This window comes from Pelodiscus sinensis, chromosome 10 (assembly GCF_049634645.1).
Source record: "Pelodiscus sinensis isolate JC-2024 chromosome 10, ASM4963464v1, whole genome shotgun sequence".
NCBI lineage: Eukaryota > Metazoa > Chordata > Testudines > Trionychidae > Pelodiscus > Pelodiscus sinensis.
The window spans coordinates 48420870-48431468 of NC_134720.1; positions in this window are offsets into that span (position 1 = coordinate 48420870).

Sequence of the window (10599 nt, forward strand, 5' to 3'; positions counted from 1 at the left end):
CGAGGTAGGCAGGACAGAAGAACAAGCCAGGCGGAGGAGTGAGGGATGAATGGGGACAGGACCCAGCGGGGAGGATAAAGTACCTGGCAAATATGCCACGGGGCATGTGTAACTACCACTGGGCAGATTTGAACCTGGGCCGGCTGGAGCTTAGTGGAGGCACCTCTACCATGTGAGCTAAGAGCCAGCTGGTTGGCAGCTGAGGCTGTAGAGCTCCCTTGTTCTTAACTCTCCCTGTAAGTGGTCTAAGTGGTACCATATGGGACAGCGGGTTACACAAGCAGTACTGAGCCCCCGGGCAGGCATGGGGGTGGCTGGGGCACAGGGCCTGCTCCTCCCTGTCTGGTTTGGGAGGGGTTGGCAGGGGCACGTGTCCCTCCTGCGGAACACTGCTCCACCCCTGCTCTCCTCTCTCTCTGTCGGCCTAGGACAGGGTCCCATGTCCCTTTGGGGACATTTCTACCTCCTGAGCCAGGAACCTCCCGGGGAGCAGTTACACCTGGAGACATGGGATCTCCCCCGGCTGTGCCACTGACTCAGTCTGTGACAAGTCCCTCCCCCCCCAAAAAAACCTCCCTCTCGGTGACTCAGTTTCCCCAACAGGGACATTGACCCTCCCCACCCTTGTAAGATGCTTTGAGAACCTCACCTGGACCAGGTAGGAGCTGGGGCAGTCTCACGCCTCAGCTGCTGTGCAGGAGCCCTGGCTACAATCACGCGTTCAGCTCCCAGCTGTCCGTCCAAGGCCCGGCACAGGGTGGAACTGGTGCCAGGGGTCAGCGCTTTGCAGGGGCTGAGCTCTGTATGGCCGCAGCGGGTAGGCTCACTGCAGAGTTAACTTGGGCTGGCCCCTGGCATGTCCCACCTGGCGTGGCCTCATATGGGTATGCACAGCTCCCCTGCAGCACCCGCTTTCTGTGCCCTGCCTGATTCTGCGCTCGCCCCATGTGTGTTCCCAGACTTCCTGGGGAGGTGGTCCTGGATTCTTTCTCGGGCATGCTGGAAGAAAGTGTCCGCCCTTCTGGGGGCGCGGGGCAGTGTGGGAAGGTGCTGGAGGCCCATCTGCATGTGCGGGGGGGAGCCAGCAGCCACCCGCAGGGCCCAGGTACTAGCCTAGAGCAGCCAGCCTGGGTGTGGAGTCCCACCATGTGGGGCAGAGGTTCAGTGTGAACGGGAGCTAGGTACCAGCTCAGGGGAAGCGACTGCAGTGGAAGGGACGGGGCGGGGGAGCAACTTGCACTCATTTAAATGGTCATGCTGAGCCAAGCTGCTCCCCGCTGGCTGCAGGTCAAGCCTTTGGCAAGGGCCCATTTTCCAGGCTCTCCTTGTGCATGGGCCCCCGCCAGGGCCTGGCTGGCAGATCTCTCAGGGGGCCTTGGAAAGGTGGGAGGGAAACGGCCGCATCAGCTCTCCAGCCTTGTGCTCTTCCTGAGCCCTGCAGGACACCGGCAGCCAAGGCTCTGGCTGGCAGGTCCACTGCTCCTAGGAAGTGCATGGCCTGTCACGCCAGGGCTAGGCAGGCAGCCTCCGGGCACACGGTTCACCAGGGCCAGCCGCTGGCAGCCCCCAGACTCTGTCTAGCGGAGTCTCCGGCAGGCACCGCTGCTTTAGCTCTCAGCCGCCACAGTTCGCCATTCCTGGCTGACAGGGGCCCCTTCCTGCAGCTGGCTGCTGGCCCGTAGGCTGGAGGCTTCCCGCCCCTGCTCTAGGGCAGGCCAGAAAGGCAACTGTCCGAGTGAGGCCAGTAGCCCCCGGGAAAGGGTTCATCCTGAGGGCGATTCACAGGGCTCTGGTATTCAGCCAAGGCCGGAATCAGGTGGGAGTTGCCCCTTCGCCCCACTTGGTACGTGCTGGGAAGACGCAGACAGGCAGCCCTGCCCTAGGGGTCTCCAGCAGAGACAGCCCGAGCGGAGCGCTCCAGCCCAGCCTCGGGGTCACCCCCGGGGCTGAGATCCGGGCCATCTGCCCTGCCCCAGGAAACACTCCGAGTGGGGGCTCGTTGCACCAGCGGGAGCCTGGCCGCGATGGGCCAGCAGCCCAGCCAGTGCTGGGAATGGCTGACAGGGACTCTCAGAGGGGCGTCTCCCCCGCGCAGAGACGAGCTCCCGAACTGGCTGCAGCTGCAGCCTGCTGGGATTCTGTTCCAGCACGCAGGCCTCCAGTGAGCAGCCGGAGCGCCCTGGGGCCTGCCCAGGGACTGGTGCCAAAGGCAGCTGTCCGCCGGCTCCCGCTGTGGGGGCACAGGCCCATGCCAAGGGGCCGCTGCAGTGCTGGGCGACTCTGCGCCGGGGGTTCCTGCCCCAGAGGAGATGAGAAAGCCAAGCACTGACTGAGCCCATCAGCTGGACGTGGAGATGCCCTAATCCCTGCAGCTCTGTGACCATGGCTCGCTCCCTCCCCCCGTGTGCCAGGCCACAAGGGCACGTCCACAAGGGCACGTCCACACTGCAACTGGAGCCCAGGGTCAGTAGCTGCAGCTTTATAGCCTGAGCCAACAGGCAGGGCCAGCCACAGGTGTTTGATTGCAGTGCAGGCATCCACGTGGGAGGCTCTCCTGCATTTGCCACCGCCAGGGAGACCAGCTGGGCAGAGACGCTCGGATTAGATCCCTCAAAGCCTGCCCGTCTGCACAGAAACCTGCCTAGCCTCCCCGCTTTTGCCGACACTCCTAAACTCCGGGCGTGGCCCTGCTGTTAGCGAGCACCAGTGCGTGCCACCCAGGTAGCATCGGCGCTGGTTACAATGCTGGTGCCCGGGGGCCCTGCCAGGACAGTGCAAGGGGGGATCCTCTGAGGGGCCAAAGCTGTAATGAGCCACGTGAGGGGATAGGAATTGGTGAGGTGGGGGGTGCAGAAGGGAAGGGCTGCAGAGCCCGGCTCCGGCAGGTGCTTTCCACACTGACGTCGGCACAGCTCTTTTCAGCTGTCACCTCCTCACTGACCCCAAAGAACAGGGGAGGCAGGGGGCTCCCTCCGCCGGATCACTGCTCCCCCAGCTTCCTGAGGGAGTCGGAAATGCTCAGGGGTGGGGGACATGACCTCAGCCTGCCCCTTCCTGCAGAGCCTGCTGCTGGGCTGGCCCGGGACCACGACCATTGCTGCCTGGCAGTAGCACCCCCTACAGGAACCTGGAGGCATGGCCCTGGCGTGGGTGGTGAGTTATTTGGTAAGCCGGAGCGGTGCTGGGCACCTGCCAGCAGTAGTCACACTGCTTGGAGTCACACTGAAGAGCAGGGAGCCAGGCAGGCCTGGAGGAAGAGCTGTGCCCCGTTGGCACCGGGCCCCTTGGCACCGAGTTAAAGCACCAGCTGTGAGTGGCAACGCCTTAGCTGGAACCACTCCAGTCTCCTCGCCTCCCCCTGAGCTTTAGCTAAGGCAGCCTCCGTCCTAGTGGGATACACACAGCCAGCACCCTGCAAGGGCACAGAGATGGGGAGGTGAAGGGCTTTGCCCTGGGTGCAGAGGGAGCCAGGGTCCGAGCAACTCCGACCAGCTCTCCTGCTTCCCCCCGGCCTGCGCTCCCCCCACTGAGCCGTGCCCTGCTCTGCTGCAGTATCTCTGGGACCTTGCTCCCCAGCTGAAAGTCCAGGCTGTGATTGCCCCAGAGCTCTGGGCACTCCCGCGCACATTCACGGCCACAGCGGGGAGGAACCAGGCCCTGCCATTCACTCGTGCGAGGCAGTGAAAGTCACACACACCTGCCAAGGCCAGGAGAGGAGAGCTGGGCTGAGGCCAAGAGGCTGGAAGGGAACACCGGGAGTGGGATGTGGCATCTCAGAGTGTGGTGCCCACGTAGCAGCACTATGATGCTGTAGGAACATCGGAGCGAGGGGCAGATTTCGCCTGTCTCGGTGCATTGTTGCCTGACCGTGGATTGCTGTCAGAACAGGAACAACCAGCGAAGGAGAACAGCCGGACACGCCTCACAAAACCTCCCGTACCGCAGGGCAGGGGTTCTCAGTAAGGGGAGATGGGGACTGTTGTCATCCTGCAGGTTGCTGGGGGGGGGGCTAGGTCCCTCTTTCATGCAGCTCTTCCATATACCCACCTACGTGGCTGCGGCATGGCCATGGGTGCAGCTTGGCAATTCCTGCCCCTGCGCTGGTGGTGTGGGGGTTGGACATGTCAGCACAGCTCTGTGCCGAGCCGTTACAGTGCCAGGCCGCAGCCTAGACGGGCCAGCGGCTCTCCAGAGGGCAACAGCTAAATCCTCTAGCCATGGCTACTTGCTTGTGCTAACCTCCGTGAGCCCTTGTGCTGACAGCTACCTGCACAGGCCTCGGCTACGTACCCGGCTCCCCGCTGCGCCCGCTTTCAACTAAGCACCCCGTGGAGCAGTAGTGTCACTGGCACTATGACACTTGCACTAACGTAGCCAGCCTGAGATACAAAGAGTGGGATCCCCTGTGTGCAGGCCAGGAGTCACAGGGCAACAGTGCGTGTATGTGTGTGCACACAGCGTGTGCTTGTGCGTGCACTTGTGACTGGGTGCATGTGTGTTTCCAGAGGAGCGGCTCCTGGGCATCTGGACCCCCCAGGCTAAGGGGCCAACCCAGCAGGGAGTCAGCATGCAGCAAGCAGGGTGGGGCACAGCAGGACGTGGCCTTTGAAGGCCCAGGGATTTCCCCCCCCCCACACACAAACACTCCCTCAGCCTGACCCTTCAGACACACCCCTCGCCCCCCACTTCAATTCAAAGGGACACTCCCCACCCTCCACCTGCAACTTCTGCTGGAGCGATGGTGGCTGGAGACCCAGGTCCTTTAAATCGCTGCTGGAGCATTGTGCAGAGGGCTCTGGGCGGCTCTTAGGGCTGCCGGGGGGGCGGGGGGGTTACTGGCTTGGGGCGGGGGCAGTGCCACAATCTCAGCAGCACTGAGGACCGACTGCCCCGGCCCTGCCTCTCCCATGAGTGAGGGCCCCCCCACACACCTTGCCAGGGGCCCCGCAGAAGCTGTCCGCCCCCCTGACTCTCTCTCTCACACACCCCCACCCCCATGTCACACATCCTAGCCGTTCCAAAGTTACCCACCATCAACTCTTTACCTCTTCACCTGAGCACCTGGCTCCACACTCCGGTCTGACCCCAGGGCTGGTGGGGACGGGAGCCAGGGGAGCATCAGAGCAGGCAGGTGGTAGGGCCCGGGCCCAGAGATGAAGCTAGATGGTCATGCAGAGTGGGAACTGGTTATTTTATTTACCTTTGAGAGGGGCATGTGGCGCTCTGGTGCAAAATGGCACACGGCAGCCAGGCCTGGTGTTCCCCAAGCAGCACTGCTGGGACCTGCCGGCTCATGCCGGCAGCTCCTTTTTGTGAATGAATCACTCCAGTGCACTGCCCTCCCCTGCGCTTTACAAACACAGAGCGAGGCACGCCTGGCTTTCCGCCGCTGGAGAGTGGCTCGTGGGCCAGAGGACCTTGCCTGGGGCTGCTTGTTGCACTGCATGCGAGACGGTTTGGCAGCCTGGGGGCTGACAGCAGGGCTCAGGGGTAAGCAGACGAAAAGAAAGTTTCTGATACAACCCAGGCATGGCCTGTGGAACTCTCTGCCACTAGACATTCATGAAGGCTTAAGCATTTATTCCAGAGGAGAACAGCCGCTGTTCTATTTGATGGGATACCACCCTTCGGCCTCAGGGCATAATACAATTAGCTAACAAATTAACAATTTAACAACACACTCACCACTCCCTGGCAGGTTTAGGAAGAACCCTCCTCCCTTGGCAGGTTGTTCTACTGTGACTCAATGGGGGGTCTCTTGCACTTTCCTCTTAAGCATCTGGCACTGGCCACTATCAGGGGCTGGCCAGATGCCCCCTGGGGGTGACAATGACAGTCCCGCGTGTGGTGGTTGCCACGGCAACCTGTCCATGGGCTCTGTCCCTGGGAGGTCCAGCCGGCGCCTGTACTGCGAGCTGGGGTAGAGGGAACCACCAGATACGCTGCAATTAGGAGAGACCCCTGGGAGCTCCTTGCCAGTGTGCCCCTTTATGGCTAATTAGCTCGTGTGCACAGGAGAGTGGGAGGGGGCCAGCCAGATGGCCCTGCAGGCTGCCCTGCGTGCCTGAGGGGGGGTCTGTGAGACTCCCCCAGTGGCCTGGGCTGGGCCTTGATGGAGCTTTCCAGGACCCTTGGTGCTAGTGCATTGGGGGAGACGTTCACATGGTGGGAAGTGGCCCCAGCAAACCCGCTGGGAGGAGACAGAAATCCAGGGGTGGCACTGTCACCAAGGGGCAGGTGCCCGCCTGTCCCAGGCCAGGGGCTCTTCCCTCGCTCTCTCCTGTTGCTCTGCTCTGGGCACTCACGCTTTAGGTGCCCGCTGCCGACTCCGGCCCCTCTCGGCGTGGGGTGCAGGTGCTGTGCCACCAGCGGAGAGGCGCCCCCAGGTCTGGCGCTGGGAACAGTGATGCTGTTTGTCCCCTGAGAAAGCGGTGGAGGCATGAATGGACAGTGCCAGGGACTCCAGTGTAGGGCCAACCCACAGCAGTGCAAAGCAGAATTCCTGTCGGCCGGGGGCGGGCTGCAGTCACATGAAATGGACCCCGATCGCTGCCAGCTTCGCAGGCGAGAGGGTATCCGGGCAGCAGGCACTACTGCTTAAAGTGCTCCCTCCCATCTGAACCAAGCCATGCCTTGGAGCCCAGCCCATCCCGACCTGTCCTGGGTCTCTTCTCCCCAGATGGCACCTTGCTTCAAGGTCGCTGGACTCTGGCTGGGAACATGGGGATCCGAGCCCTGAAAGCCAGGGAAGGAGACAGACCGTGGGGCAGGAAAGACCTCAGAAGGGCCTGCACCCTCCCTCTCTGCAGTGGTCCACAGGATTGCCACCTAGTGTGTGGTGCTGGGCCCATAGGGAGCCTTAGCAGTGACCCCAGAGCGGGGAGGTGTGGCAGCAACAGAGTTGGTGTGTATTATTGGGGAAACTGAGCAGGCAGGGGGCTGATGCAATTGAGGTGCAGGGCCACACCCTCAGCTGGTGCAAATAGACAGCTGGGGAGTCGGTCGCCAAAGGCCACAGGCGCCCTCTCCACCTGCCCCGACCTTCACGGTCACACACCGGCACTGGGCAGTTGGGAAACAGCCACAGAAAGGAGATAGCTGCCCTCCTTTCCCCATGCCTAGGTCCCTGGCATGCCAATCACAGAAAGGAGGGGCCCTTATCAGCACTGATAGGTCAGAAGATTATAGGCCATGCTGGGGAGGGGGTAAGCCCGTACCTGGAACACAGTGTCCCATCCTGGCACATCTGTACCAGAACGCAGCTGATAAACGGGGAGGAATGAAGGGAAGAGCAGCTAAAGAATTTGGGGGGTTGGGTCGATTCAGGACACAAGATTAGCAGAAGGCAGGAGGCCGAGCTGAGCTCCAGAAGGGCTGCAGGGGGCCTTATCCATCTCCAGGGGACGGGCGAAGGCTGGAATGAAAGCAAGAAAAGCAGAAACTTGTTGCCCATGAGTTTGAGCCCCATGGTATGGTCTGCTCTGTGCAGCGCCCCAGCGCCAGGCAGTTGCTGGGCCCTTGGCTGGTGGGAGAGCCAATCCTGCAGTGGCCCTGCAAAGGGCAGGCAGGTGGGGGCCAGGAACCCATCTCTTCCTGCTTTCTTTTCAGGTTTGCAAAAGACAGCATCAGCTAATGGGTGCCCTGAGTCCCAAAATAGGAGGGTGTCCTTGTTCTTTTTCCCCTCTGTAGTGTAACTATGGATGGTCTCGCAATCTGATGCTTATTGGATGCCTGCTAAGTGCTTGGCCGAGTGATATCTAGTAGCAGGGAGTTCCACAGGTTGTTCACAATGTAAAAAGGGCTTGTCCTTCTGGCTGCTTGCCACTTGTGCTGTGTCCTTGTATAGTGAGTGAAGGCAAGTGGGACCCTTGATGTCCCTCCATCGTTCACAATCCAGGTGCCTGCTGCTTCTCCGCTTCTCTCGACTACCCAGCCGCAGGCCTTTCAGTCTCTCCTTGTCTGCTGCCTTCTGTCGCCAATCCCCTTCGCCTACTGCTGTCCCCTGTCTGAGCTGGTGTCACCAGCATGCCCCTGGCGACAGTCACCTGTCAGTGGAGGGTCCTTTTCCATGGGCCTGTGAAATCTCTTTTGGCTTCTTTTACTGCCCAGATTGCTGGGGTGCTGGGGCAGGCAAGCCCTGGTGGGCCAGGGCTCTGATCTGACAGTGTCCCTCGTGCAAATGCCAGGTTGGCTTTCTTCCAACGAGCTCTCCTGCAGGCCCAGGTGCGCCTGCTGCTGCGTGCCGCAGGGGTGGGCAGGAGTGCACCCACCGGCATCGGATTTCACCTGCGGGGGGGGTCTGTTCCTCCAGATTATAGCAAGCTGGGCACTGTCTTTCTTGAGCACACCTTGGGGGACAGGGGCTGGAGCCAGGGAAATGGACTATGCACCAGGGTATAACAATGTGTCAGGCCTTTATTGTCCCCTTGCCATAAAGCAGATTACGCTCAACAATAAAACACCTCAATCAAAGCCGGGAAAGCAGCTGGAGCTTGTTAGGTGGGAGAACTGCCTGTACCTTACGATCCCAGCCTCCAGCTGCCTCTCCCCATGCCCCCAATGGCTTGGAGCACCAATACCAGGGCAAGGCCCTGGGCACAGCCTACACCTGAGAGCCTGGTGCCCCATGGAAGCAGGGAGGCCTCTGCCCATCCATCCAGTGGAAAGGCTTTAGGGAAAGAGAACAACACCGTCTTATTGTAGGCAGCCTGGGTTTGTAGACCAGAAGTATCCCAAACACCTTATCTAGGGGCCTCAGAGGACTAGAGCGGGGAGAAAGCTGGGAATCTGTCTCTAACTGTGGGTGTGCGAACAGCTGGCCTCCGATTGCTTGCGCCTCCAGCCCTTCCACGCTGCTTGGGTGGGCTAATGCTGGCTGGAGACTGGGCCGCATGTCCCCGTTCATCCCAATCCTAGCGTCCCACAATGCACTGCACGGGGAGGGTGGGGTTCAGACTGAGCTGGGAGGGGAGGAATTGGCATGTTCTTTGGCCAGCGGCTCTGAAGGTGCCCAGGTTGGGTCCAGCCGTGGCTGGGACGGGGTGGGGCTAGGCAGATCTAGGTTTACGGCCGAGGCGGCTCACAAGCTGGTGAGTTCTGTGCCCAAACAAGCGGATTCCTTCCTTTATTATGGCAATGCTGTTTATTGTCATTGGAGGGAGCAAAGTCCAGGAGGGTGGGAAGTAGAGGAGGCAAAGAGGGTGACACCTCCAGTCCCACCAAGATTTGCCCATAAGCCAAGCGCAGGACTGTTAGCAAGATGAGGCCTCCGGAGCGGGGTTCATTCAGCCAAAGAGACATTCCCAGCAAGCTCCCGGAGACCCTGGACATTCCGCAGTTCTGGCCCCAGCCCTGGCTGACAGATGGAGCATATGGGGACCACAACACCTCCCATCAGGAGGCCATGCCACACACCCGTCCAGATGCATTCCAAAAGCTGCTGCATGGGATGCCCTTGCCAGCCTATGCGGGTTAGCCAAGCTGTCCCCTCCACTCAGCCAGTACCCCGCCCGCTGGGGTCTCAGACTGGGACTAGTAGAGACTGTGCTGCTCTTCCTGGGACTGGTTCCATATCTGGGACCTTCCCGAGTTCTCTGCACTGCTGGTCTCGGAGTCCTGCTGTCCCGGGGGTTAGCGGGAACTTGCTGAGATGGCTTCACTCCTTCCTCTGAGATCCCAGCCCTCCATCAGGCTGGGTGCCTGCTTCTTCGCCTCCACAGCTCCGCAAGGCACAACCAAATGCCCAGAGGTGAAAGTAATGGGTGCGCAGCTCCGGCAAGAATTGGCTGAGCTGCGGCAAAAGTCAGCCGGGAGCTATTGAAAGAGCTGGCAGGGACTTGGGTTGCAATAGGACGGCACCTGTAAGACATTTAAGTTGCTTTCACCCCTGCCTCTGCCTCCCCCCCAACTTGTCAGGGCTGAGGTCTCTGCCGAGCGTGAACGACCCCCCTTCACCTCAGTGAGGTGTCGACTTTGGAGTCTAAGAAGCACTCAAATGCCAACACTGATATGTATGTATCTCTTCGCTCTGGGATCGTGCAGGCGGCCTGAGGAGCGCACTGCCCCCACAAGCACATGCTTTCAGCTAGGGATAAGAGCAACTCAGCCCCTGTTCCAGCCCTGAGGTGCAGACAGAAAGGAAACCCTGTCAGCAAGGAGGCTGCATGACAGTGGGGCCCTCAGGCCGGAGCAAATCCAAGGGAAGCTGGTAACATGAAAATCCCCCAAAGTACTATTGTTGTTCTAGCACCAACCGGTGCAAAGACCCTGACTATGAAAATGGGCGTTGCAAAGTCGATGAATTTTCAGCAGAATGCATTGCCCGCTCAGTAAGTCTCATCAGTGAGTTTTCACTACACCTGCAATTTCTAATGGGAGGCTGGTTTATTTCCTGTATTTTTATATAATGGAATTAACTCCTGCTCGCACGCACACATACACACAAACACCTAAATGCACCCACAAATTAAGTAACCTAAATCCAATCTCACTCTTTAAAAAAAAACTCACAATACAACTGGAGATGTTGCAATATTGTTATTTACGCAACATGCTTCAAATGTGACCTGCTGATACATGTGACGCTCCTTATTTCTACCA